A 12,311-nucleotide genomic window follows, 5' to 3' on the forward strand; every position below is an offset into this window, starting at 1 on the left:
GATACCACAGCACTCTTTGTGACACTGGTGTTCAGGCCACATTCCAGTTTGGGTAGTTACGTTCTCTTCACCTAAATTCACACTGGAGTTTCATATGGAAAAGGAATTCTTCACTTCCTGCCTTAAAATGTTATGTAGTGCTATGGCACAATGTTAGAACCACCCCGGATATGGCTGGATTTAATTGCTGGAAGAAGTGATCCTTTTTTTGTTTAGATCTGCATGTGTTAATTTTGCTGTTCCCATACTCCTGACTCTTTGTAAAGCTTCACAATTTTTAGTGTGGTATCTGTAATTAGTTGACACTATACCTTAAAAATACACTAAACAAATTATGGGTAATCAATGTGTTTATACTTTTTTAAAAATAATCGTAGCCTCTTTTTGGAAGATTGCAAGAACTTAGTGTTTGAATCTTGGAAGTCCTCCTAACATGATTTAGCTCTGGTAATTACCACCTCGTAATAATAAATGTAAGTAATGGCAGAGTTATTTGCTTCGTTGAGGTGCTGGGATCATGCAATCTGGTTTCTTGGTGGTAGAGAGGGCCAGGATAAAATTTTCAAAAGGTATGTAGGCACCTAAAGATGCAAATAGGCAGCTAGTGGGATTTTAAAAGTGCCTTTATGAGTTAGGTCCCTAACTCCTATTGACCTGCTTAGGTGCCTAAATACCTTTGAAAATCTGGCCCCATGCAATTATATGCTGTGCTCACTATTTTGTACTGTATAAATTGTGTAATTTCTATTGTGCATCAAGGGCTTGATTCTCCAATGCTCTCCTGCTGCTTTGTGCAAACTAGGACATGTTGGGGGCCAAATCAAAAAAATCCAGAAAAAAAACCCACTTTTTGGTGAGAAAAACCAACACAATTCAGTTTGGGGTCAAACAAAGTGATTTGTTTACCCCCTCCCCCATGTTTTTTGTTTCATTTTTTCATTTCAGGTTGTTTTGGAATGTTTTTCACACACACCCCTTTTTTATATTTAGCTACATTTCTAAATGAACCACTGTGTTGAAACAAAACGTTTTGACCATTTTGAAACAAAACATTCCTAAATGGAAAGTCAAAAAGGCTTGTGACAAGGTATCCCCCCACTCTGAACTAGGATGACCAGAAAGCAAATGTGAAAAATCGGGACAGGAGGTGGGGGGGCAATAAGAGCCTATATAAGAAAAAGCCCCAAATGTCAGGACTGTCTCTATAAAATAGGGACATCTGTTCATCCTACTCTGAACTCTGGGGTACAGATGCATGAAAGACCCCCTAAGCTTATATTCTACTCGCTTAGGTTAAAACTTCTCCAAGGCACAAATTCCTTTCCTTGTCCTTGAATGATATATTGCTGCCACCACCAAGTGATTTACACAAAAATTCAGGGAAGGGTCACTTGGAATCCCTAACCCCAACAATATATCCCCCCAAGCCCCTTCACCCCCTTTCCTGGGGAAGCTTGAGACTAAAATACCAACCAGTTGCCTTAGCAACATGAGCTCCACTAGACCCTTTGTCCTTAGGACACTGAATTCAATCAGGTTCTTAAAAGAAGAACTTTTATTATAAAGAAAAAAGTAAAAGAATCACACCTGCAAAATCAGGATGGAAGGTAACTTTACAGGGTAATAAAAAGATTTAAAACACAGAGGATTCCCCTCTGGGCTCAGCTTCACAGTTACAAAAACAGGAATGAAACTACCTGTGTAGCATAGGGAAATTCACAAGCCAAAACAAGAGATAACCTAACACATTTCCTTGCCCTACTCACAGTTTCTGTGTTTTTAGATGGATTGTTTCAGGTATATGTTTCAGGAGATATTGTACCTGCTTGGCTTCTTCTTCCATCCAGAGAGGAAACAACACACAGAACAGCAAACAAATCCTCCCCCCCGCCTCACCCAGATTTGAAAGTATCTTCTTTCTTCATTGGTCCTTCTGGTCAGGTGCCAACTAGGTTATTTGAACTGCTTAACCCTTTCCAGGAAGGCAATCCAGTACAGCTGCCAAGGAGGGATTTTATGCTACCCTTCCCCCTATATTCATGACAACTTGTTTCAAAATAGCTGAAACAAATGGCTTTGCATTTTTTTTCTCTCCTGTGGCTGAAACTGTTGGCGCAATTCGATCTGAATTTGTGAATAGTTTAAGTGCACTAAAAAATGCAGTTACTAGCCCACCAAAAAGTTTCACTCAGCATCAGTCCTTACTCAATCAAATCTCCCATTTGATAAATAATCTGGTTCAGCGATATAGAAATAAATCCTCCTTACTGTGAAATTCACAAACACACAGGTTTAATAATTAGATGAAGTAAGGTTTCCATCTCTCTCTTTACATTATAGCCGAAGAGCTCAAGTGCCAGTCACAGCCTATTTATGTAGGATTTTTTGTTTGTTTGTTTCCAAAATTTTTGCATCTTGGAGAATTTTTTAAAATGTTCATTTTAAAGCAGTTAACATACATTGAAAGAAAATCATATCTATTAAAGAAAATGATCTCATTTTCTACCATCTGTACTCTAGCAATGGCTTCAATGGGAATTTTTCCTAACGTCTGGTCTACACTTAATATTTAGGTCAGTATAGCTATGTCAATCAGGGATGTGAAAAATCTATGCCGACCTAGCCCTCAATGTAGATGCAGATATGTCAGATGCAGTTGAATGCTTTCATCGTCCTAGATTTATTGTCATTTGGAAAGGTGGTGTTCCGGCTACCCTGACAGAAAAGTCCCTTCTAATGTGTCTAAACTACGAGATTATGGCTACAGTGGTATAGCTATGAAGGTATAGCCCCCGTAGCGTAGGTGCACCCATAGGTGCAAACTAATCCAGTTGGTTTACTTAAAAATTGACAGGAACATCAGTTTGGAAATCATTGTGCTGCTGCATTGGAGAATTATAGGGAGACATTAAAAATTCATGGAGGGCTTTACATTTTAGCATAGTATGAAACTGCTAGATTTAAACAATCTTGAAAATGAGTCTGTTCAGTCATTTTTAAATGGCTCAACATTTTCTGTCTAGGTTTTAATATCACACCCATCTCTGTGGCATCTAGGTATCTGGTCTCGTAGCAATTTATTTTGGTTTTCTGAGAGAACATTTATTTCCAACTTCCAACAGAACAGAAGTTGAATAGAAATCTAATGACTGGCATCTTTCTTCCTAATTTTTATATGTCCAGTTGTTCTGGTATTTTATTTTTTCCGATTTTTGTGTGTGTTAAAGTTGTTGGAACAAAATGAAGGGTTGTTTTTTTTAAAACACCAGTGAGCTGTCTCTACAATTGATATCATGCAATCAAGGCACTTTTACCAAATATTCTTCCTACTTACTCCCAGTCAAAGCACTTTTACCACTTTTACCACTTCCTACTTACTGGTTTCAGAGTAACAGCCGTGTTAGTCTGTATTTGCAAAAAGAAAAGGAGGACTTGTGGCACCTTGGAGACTAGCAAATTTATTTGAGCATAAGCTTTCGTGAGCTACAGCTCACTTCATCGGATGCATTCAGCTGTAGCTCACGAAAGCTTATGCTCAAATAAATTTGTTAGTCTCTAAGGTGCCACAAGTCCTCCTTTTCTTCCTACTTACTCTCTCCAGTATAGAAAGTTTCTGGGGTCTTGATTTTAAAGTGTCAAAACTGTATTAAAGCAAGGTGGAAGCACATCTCTCTTATTTTACCAAACCTCAAATCTGGGATAATGTGAAACAAAGACCCAAAATGAAAAATACAAAGACATTAACCATGCAGTAAATTGAAAATGCTGGGATGTATTCCTTTAGTGTAAATAACTCATTCTGTAATCTTAGCTTTATTAGTCTTTTTTTCCGTTGTACATAATTTTCAACAGTTAAAATGAGGGAATGCCAAATTTCTGTGCAGCATAGATAGCTTTGGGGCTAAAAGAGGAGACAATTGAGATGCAGTTTTATTTATAATGTATCTAAATTTTCCTCCATTTGAAAGTTCAGTTGCCAATTCAGAAAATGTAATGCTGATGTCAAGATGGCGCATTGCATATTGGGGTGTTCAGCCTTTATGGGCACAACTCCGTGGCAAAGGTAGGAGTAGAAGCATAATGTAGAAAGAAGTCCCAGGGCTGTATTTGGTTTATGAGCCACATTTGAGCAAATCTGGCTATTTTTAAATTTGTGGAAACTCAGTTAAAGCTGTTAATATTTCATCATTAATACTCGGTTACCTGTTAAAAGACTACCAAGTAGATAAAATGACAAGCAATTTTCAACATCAAAAGGAAATTAACACAAAATTACATGTACCCCACCCACGCATATATATATTCATGTGTTAGAGAATTTTTATTCTTCATTCCAGGTACATCAGCTTTCATCAAGCTAATTATTCTGCTCTGGGTTTTTTGACAGCAACTGAAAATGAGAACATTTTAAATTAAAGCTATGTTTCAGAGACTTCCCCTTCACAGTACATTATAATTTATTAAATCGAACAAAAACTCTTAGTTAATTAAAACACAATTATGACCCCTTACAAAACCAGTGTATTGATCAGCTCTCCTGATTTCATTTGAAACTACCTTGGTAGGTTCAGTTAATTCAGTTGAGCCCGATTTCATATAAAATGGGATTCTACTCTGATATGCTCTGAATTGGGAAACAAAATATTTGCAGATGGTGCTGCTAGTCTTATGTTGTGATTGCTACAGTGGATGCAATGGTGGCATAAGAAACCATAATACATGAATAGACCACCAAAATGAAGATAGACGTAGCCCTGAAACACAACTTGGAGGGGTTGGTTGTATCCTTACTGGCATCCTCCACTCCTATCCGCTTCAGCAGAGCAATCCTAGCCGAGTAAAAGATGCTCAGAGAGTTCACCCCTATGAAAGACAGACTCCTGGGGTGAAATATAGGCCCTGCTGAAGTTAATAGGAGTTTTGCCATTGATTTCAATGAAGCTGGGATTTCACCCATGGAGTGTCTCTAGCTGCCTTGTTCGTAGCAAATTTGTCTATGGATTAGCCCAACCATTCTTCCAGATTAAAGCTACCAATGTGGTTGCACGCACTCATCTTTGACTCCAACCCTGGACAGCAAACACTCAAGACAAGTAACTACCAGCAGCAGTGAGATTCAGAGGAGAAAAACAGTTTGAAGAGAAGATGTACAGTCATTACAGCTTCTGGGCCAGATCCTCAGCCTAAGACTTGAATAGGCTGGCTGCTTCAGCAATTGGAATCCCTGGTACTGTAGCCATCTATACACCTGTCTGGCCCCAGGTTAGGGGACGTGTTGGGGAGAGGGGGTATGGCCAGGGTGCACTCTTCTTGAGTGATCACAGGCTGCTGCAGCAACTCTTTGGGAGCTTAGAGACTAACCAGTTTATTTGAGCATGAGCTTTCGTGAGCTACAGCTCACTTCATCGGATGCATCCGATGAAGTGAGCTGTAGCTCACGAAAGCTCATGCTCAGATAAATTGGTTAGTCTCTAAGGTGCCACAAGTACTCCTTTTCTTTTTGCGAATACAGACTAACACAGCTGTTACTCTGAAACCTATCTTTGGGAGCTGTTGCTGTTGGCTGTAAATTAGAGCAACTCTGAGACTGGAGATGTAAAGGTCCCCAGTGCATAGGGTGCTAGACTGGGAGCCTGGAGACCAGGGTGCTGTTCCCAACTCTTCCACTGACTACTGTGTGTCTGGGCAAGTCATTTCCTTCTCAGTTCTTCAGTTTCCGCATCAATAAAATGGAGGATAATGATACTTTGAGCTCTATAGAAGAAAAGCGCTATACAGTGCTTTTGCCCCTACTCCAAATCTGAATGTTTAAACAAGAAAAACTCATAAAATATTTCTGTTAGGAGAAAAACTGACTGTCATCAACACTTGGAAAATAAAGGTTTTAGTTAGTATGAAGGTTGCCTGAAAACCCTATAAAAAACATTCAGCAACAGACACTGGCCTGCAAAGATACCCACCAACACCACCTTTTTCATTCACAGTGAAATGCGAGTCCGCATTTGCATGTAAAAAAAAATGGAAATAGAATTTCACATAACACACCTGTTATTAAACCCAAACCTTGTACAGATGTAAGCTTCCTATTCAACGCATGTGACTTGAGCACACTTGCGTTCCACTCATGTTTTCCACCTGTAAATTTAAAAATAGCTCGATAAAGCCTTATTCTCACTTAGTTTTCAGAGTCTGAGGATGATGTTGCAGAACAAGGTTAGGAACACTTGTCAAGAAAAGACTGCTCAGTTCTGAAGGCGAAATGAGGATAAAATATTAGGCATTACAACAACGTAGCATTTCAGTGTAACAATAGGCTTTTGGCAACAAAAGTCTGGACCTTATTCGTCACTGCCTTGCACCAGGGCCAATCATTTGCACTAGTGCAAAGTGGGTACAAGATATTAACATATCAGAATGGGAACATTTTCCACCCACTGCATTCAGGTGTAGATGACTGTGCGAGGTGCAAGACAAAGGAGAATCAGTATGCCCTAATTATATTAGCAAGTATACAAAATACAAAGTAAGACTCCAATTCTGCCATCAGATCCACTTGGGTAGGTCTTTGCCCCTGCATGGAGCCCCTTTGGCTGCAAAGGGACACCACAGGGACATAAGGATATCCCCTTATCTGCTTGCTGAGTTGGGGGCTGTGTCACAGACTTAATAAAACGAGAAGTGTACACTATTTTACAGTTTTGAGTGCTTTATAGCCATTTGAGAGAACAATGATACTATTATGTAAACTTCCCATTTAAGCATATGTTATTGATTTAAGTAACATACAAACTCTAAGCATTTTTGCTTCTGATGTTAGAATTACCCATACAACCAAACCATTGTATACTGACATATGGACCAGATCACTGTTATCGTTACACTCCTTAATAAATCTGTCTTGATCTCTATAGATCAGTGAGGAGATTGTTTTTTCCTAAGCAGGAAGCCAGTAACTTGGTCATTATTTTAAAATCTGTATTTAATGGTGAAAGTTGGCTGATAGCTAGCATATTCATCTTTAGGATGGCCTTCTTTAGAAATGAAAAGAATAGCCTCTAAAATGAATTTGGAAGAATATTGCATGTTAGGATTCATTAAACAAAGATATACGTGTTTGGAAAATAGTTATTGTTTGCAAATTGGGTGGCTTAGATGCTTTGTGGTTTAGTGAATGATTCTGAATAACTTCCAAATTAAACAGTACAGTGTTCCCACTGATAGACATTTAGGACCAGATTATGCTCAAGGCTGCATTTGTGTAAGTGAGGAGTAGCTCCATTAACATCAGTGGAGCTTATCCATACTTACGCTGGCAAAACCAAGAGCAGAATTTTGCTTTTAAAGTCTGGTCTCCATCCAGTAGGATTTTGGCTCAAGTGAACTAATCCCCAAAGAACCAGTCTGCTGGATTAAAAGAAGAACAAGTTTTTGTTTTTCAAAATGTCATTAGTTGTTGTAAACCAAACTTGTCTTTTCCCCTCATTTCAAAGAGTGATGAGCTGTCTGGAGAATTGGATTTCACAAAAGAAATCATGAATGGTTCTGTGCAAGTTGGAAGGATGTTGCAACACCCTGACAGGAATATAGTACTGCAGTGGTAGGAACTCACTGGACAAACTTATGTGGAGAAAATTGGAGCATAGTTTTCATACTGTTATCTTTGTTCATTTTCTTAAGCCAAAATAAATGTGAAGTGCAGCTTTAAGCTCTCATGAATAGAACTCTCCAGCATTCTTCATGGCCTGTGAACATGGCAACATAAGAGGCAGTGGCTGCGTGAGTACATATTGGTTTCTTAGCACATGTTCTTTCTATATTTTTGGATAATAAAGAGCATGTTTTGGAACTCTGTTCACGCTCCTCACACACACAAGATGAGGCCTGTGTGTGAAATGATGATTGCTTCTGAAAGCTGCTGGTTTGGAAACCCCTGGAAACTGTAGTCCTTTGTTCATCAAGAGAATGTACAGCATGGGAAGTGGCAGCTTCTCACACATAGTCTTGGTAGTCTGGCTCAAAGATGACCTGGAAGAAACACTTGCGGGAATGAGAGGGTAGTTTAATCTCTATGCCCCTTCATTCCTTAGCCTTTCTGGTAATTAATATCATTTGTGGTGATTGGGACACTTATCCACTAGGAACAGAAGTGTCTCTTCTTATATGTGTTTGTGTGATTGGTGCCCTCTAGAGTGGAGTACTGTTCATCCCAGGATCTGTTTTATACTGCACATGATCTTCTATCCAACTTACCTTCATCATTCATTAGTGCTGTGCCCTACATTTCTTACCTGCCACCTCTCCTAGCGGCCAGAAACGCCTCAGCCTTTTTGTGGAACTTCATCTCTACCCAGAAATCACTTATTAGTTAGATAATCCCTGCCCCACAGAGCTGATTTAAATGGTAAGCTCTTTGGGAGAGGAACTGTCTTGTTATCTGTTTGTCCAGAGCTCTGCACAATGGAGCCCTGGTCTCTGATTTCTGCCTTTTGATGCTACTGTAATATAAATAATAATAATTAACCTCACATAGTGGTATGAAGGATCATTTTGTATCTTCAACAATCTTCATAAACACAGTTTCCCTAAAAATTGTAATCTTTTCTGGGCCTCCTCACACAAAAAATATAATGGAAATGGATTTTTCCTCCTAATTTCCATCATAAATTGTGGTTAGAATGTATATCTCCTCTTTTTTATTTTTATTAGGGAGGCATCAGTTGTGGCTCTGTAGTTCAGGTTCAGTTGAGCGTTGCACTTAAATATATGAACATACACACAAAATGTGATCAATACATGTGCAATATTTCCCAAGACTCGCTAACCCCCTCAAACTTGTACATTCCAAATGAAGCAGAGCTGGTTCCAGATGAGGCACGCCCATCTTTTTGAATTTCTTAACTTTTCTTGCAAATGGCCAACAAAAATGTAGAAATACTTTCAGAAATGTAGGTACATGCAATTGTCTTGTCTGGGCCAGCTTACTCTGAGTTCAACTGCTGTTTTACCTTGCAGCCTTTTAGCAACAGCATTCTTAGTGGGAATTACTGTGCGTTAATTAATCTGGGAATTTTTTTGATGCTACAAGCATGAACTTTTTTTGTGTTTTTTTTTTTTTGTTTTGTTTTTGTTTTTGTTTTTCAAATGTGATCCAAAGCTTTCCAAATGCTTCTTGTGTTAGTTCAGAAATAAAATATTTGCAGATGTGCCTTGCTGTAATAGGCAATCTGACTTGACATTGTTTTTTATAGAAGTAATATAAAAATACCCTGGGACAAATTTGGAGCTGTACCACTCAGGATTCTGGGCTGTTCCAGTGGCTGGCACAGCCCACAGCGTAAGTTAGAGGAGCCCCATTGCTGTCTCGACTTGCAGTAGCTTCTCTGAAGCCCAGGATAGACAAAGAACAAAGTGCTCTGGCCAGTCGCCCTCCTGGTCTAGAAGATTTGCTGGCATCCCTCTACACTGGATGCTGCATGGAAGGAGTGGCATTGGGTCACTTACTTTAATCCAATGCTGCCCTTCTGTATTTCCCAGGGCCCAGTTAGCTTTGCTTTGCGGCTCCCTTCGTAAAGCCGAGCACAGAATCAGGACCACTGATATCAAGTTGTACATCTAATAAAACTAAGCTTCTCGTACTTTATTGTTATGCATTCTTTGGTTTGAGTTAATGGTCAGCTTTGCAGCTTTGGATACTCTCAGTCAAGTTTAGCCCCATATTTCGGCATTGTATAAATACGTCTTTATAAAACGCAAAACCAAGATAAAGGTTTTAATCGGGGTTTTTTAATGCCAAAGAAATCATTTTTGTAAATCAGCAACAGTAACAAAAATTGTCTTGCTTGTGTTTACGTCCAAACATTGCAGCATTCCACATGTGCATGTGAGCCTGAGACGCAGGCTCTGATTCCTTTGTCATGCCAGTTCTAACTACGTTAGTTTTAAAGGAGTTGCTCGCATCAAGGGCTAGCTGGATCAGAATCAGTTCCAAAAACTATAAACAGAAGCAGAACTGATATATGTATTTTTATGATGTAGCATGAACTTTGACAAGTAAGTTTGCTCATAGGTAAGAACTTTAAAAAGTAATTTTTATTTTACAGTGCCCCCTTAAGGCTGTGTCCAAACTAGGAAATACACAGCCCCTAGCTACCCCCTCCCTGCACCTTGAGAGGTTTTCAAACTTTTTGAACCGAGTCCCCCACTTTGAGTTATATTTTTGGGTTGTGTCCCCCCACAGCCCAGACAGGCTGGGTGGCCTGCTGAGCGAGTCAGGGGGTAGAGCTGGCGCTCCCTCCCTGAACCCTGCTGTGCGGAGCTGGCTCGAGCCCCGCCAGCCCTTGCGCCCCCAAAATAGAAGTAAAACTGTGCCTGTGCCCAAGGATCTTCCCCCAATCCCCCCCGGCCCGGAATCCTGCGCTCCTGCACCCAGGCCCTGGTGTTTTTATAGCATGTTGAGGGGGGCCTCAGCAAGAAAAAGTCTGAGAACTCATGGATTAACTAACACATTTTAATTAACACAATGTAGCATCTCACCTTTGTAAACAGGGGCAATTCATGTTTACAAATGTGAGAGCGGGTCATAATTAACTCTTCGGAAGGGACTGAGATTAAACTTGACCAGCTAACACGCTTTTAAAACATGACTTGTCCTTGTACACACTACAGGCAAAATTATTATTAACACGGATAACACTGCTGGAGTCACTGGAGCTTTGTGAGGGTGCCGGGGTCTGCTGTGTAGAGTTCACTGCAGGATCATGGCTGTAACTATGAAGTGGTGGCAGTCGCTCTAAAACAGTCATGTGTAAAAAATGCACGTAAATTAATATATTGTTTTGACTCAGCATTCGGAGGAACTCTTAGGAGGCAAACATAATACCAAAAATTATGGTTTGAAAGATACACATTAAAAGAGAAAGTACGAGACACAAACAAATATTTTTTTTTTTGGTTAAAATTTGGTAAAATATGAAGTTATGATTGTTTTCAGTCTTGTCTTTCACTGCAACATACGGAGAATTTAACAGAAATAATTTGCTTTCCACTTTAATAGTGTGAAAATGTGAATATTCTGGGTAACCATTTTACATTTACCTGGGTCTGATGATATAGGGAAAAGGAGATTTTCACACCAAAATAACACAGCCCACATTTCTCAAAGGCTGATCAGCGTGTAAATGGGTCATGAAATGAGCAATGCATTTTCTTCATGTTAGTCATAACTAATAGGTCTGAGTTTATTGGTGTGTTGCTCAGGCAGTAAGCATTGCCATGCTTGGTGGCAGCTGCTTCATTTTTACTTTGTTTCTCCCCTCCACCCTTTGCTTTTATGATTATAAATTTCAGTAAATATTGCAGCTGGTGCATTCTTGCCTCAAGGATGCCTTGAAATCAGTTTGTTTTATTCAAAAGTATGTAGAGTGGAAATATTCACTGGAGAGGCTGTTTACAAATGCTGGATGGTTGTGATGGCACATTGTGACCCTTTGGGTTCAGGGGCAAACCCTTCTGGATGAACAGACCTAAGCTGGCTCCTGGAAAGAAACCTAACAATTCTGCTTCTTCTGCAGGGTCTTATCCAGTACCAGCAGGATTTAAGCAAGTGAGTTTGTTCATCAGGTTAGCTTTATGATCCTGCCAGTTAAGGAATTGTATAACCTGCTGACATCAGCAGAGATTGGTCAGTGAGTCCACAGAGAGGACTGATAGTGGAGAAGAGTGATTCTTCTGTGTCTATTGTTTACTTTATCGTTGTTGCTGTGGCCCAGATTCTCAGCTGGTGTCAACTGAAACCACTCCAGTGAAGTCAAGGCATCTATGCCAATATACATGAGGATCTGCCTTTAACAGCAGCAGTGACACAGTAAACAATAGAGACATAAAGGAATCACTTTTCTCTGCTATCAGGGAAGCCACAGGCTTTGGACTGGAGAGTGCTCTGTGGTGGTTCTTAGGTTTTGTTGTTTGCTTTGTTCTATGAAGAATCTAAAATAAATACAATGTACTAGGAAGTGGGGAAAACTTTTTTCATTAATATTGAGAGGGTGCAGTGTTTTTTCTATGGTGGGGAAAGTCTGGGGCTGGATACAGTGGTCTCTTCTGGGTTTGTCAAGCCATTGTATCTCATTTACATTTGAATGATATGCACTTGTAGCTCAATGATATAGAAGATTGATGGTGCTAAAGACCTTGGGCTTGATTTGCCACTATTTTTGTACTTTATGTAGCTATTTATGTCTGTGCAAAGTCAATGGGACAACTCATGCACAAAGTTAAATGTGCTTTAGTGCTTTTCTGGATTAGGGCCATAA

General features: G+C 39.6%; 1 protein-coding gene across 5 annotated transcripts in view; it reads left to right on the forward strand.

Moving 5' to 3' along the window:
• Positions 1–12,311, forward strand: part of LRRC56 (leucine rich repeat containing 56) — a 134,101-nt gene that overhangs the window by 98,846 nt on the left and 22,944 nt on the right. The gene's annotated exons all lie outside the window — the stretch shown is intronic.

Source organism: Natator depressus, chromosome 6, assembly GCF_965152275.1.
Source record: "Natator depressus isolate rNatDep1 chromosome 6, rNatDep2.hap1, whole genome shotgun sequence".
Classification (NCBI taxonomy): Eukaryota; Metazoa; Chordata; order Testudines; family Cheloniidae; genus Natator; species Natator depressus.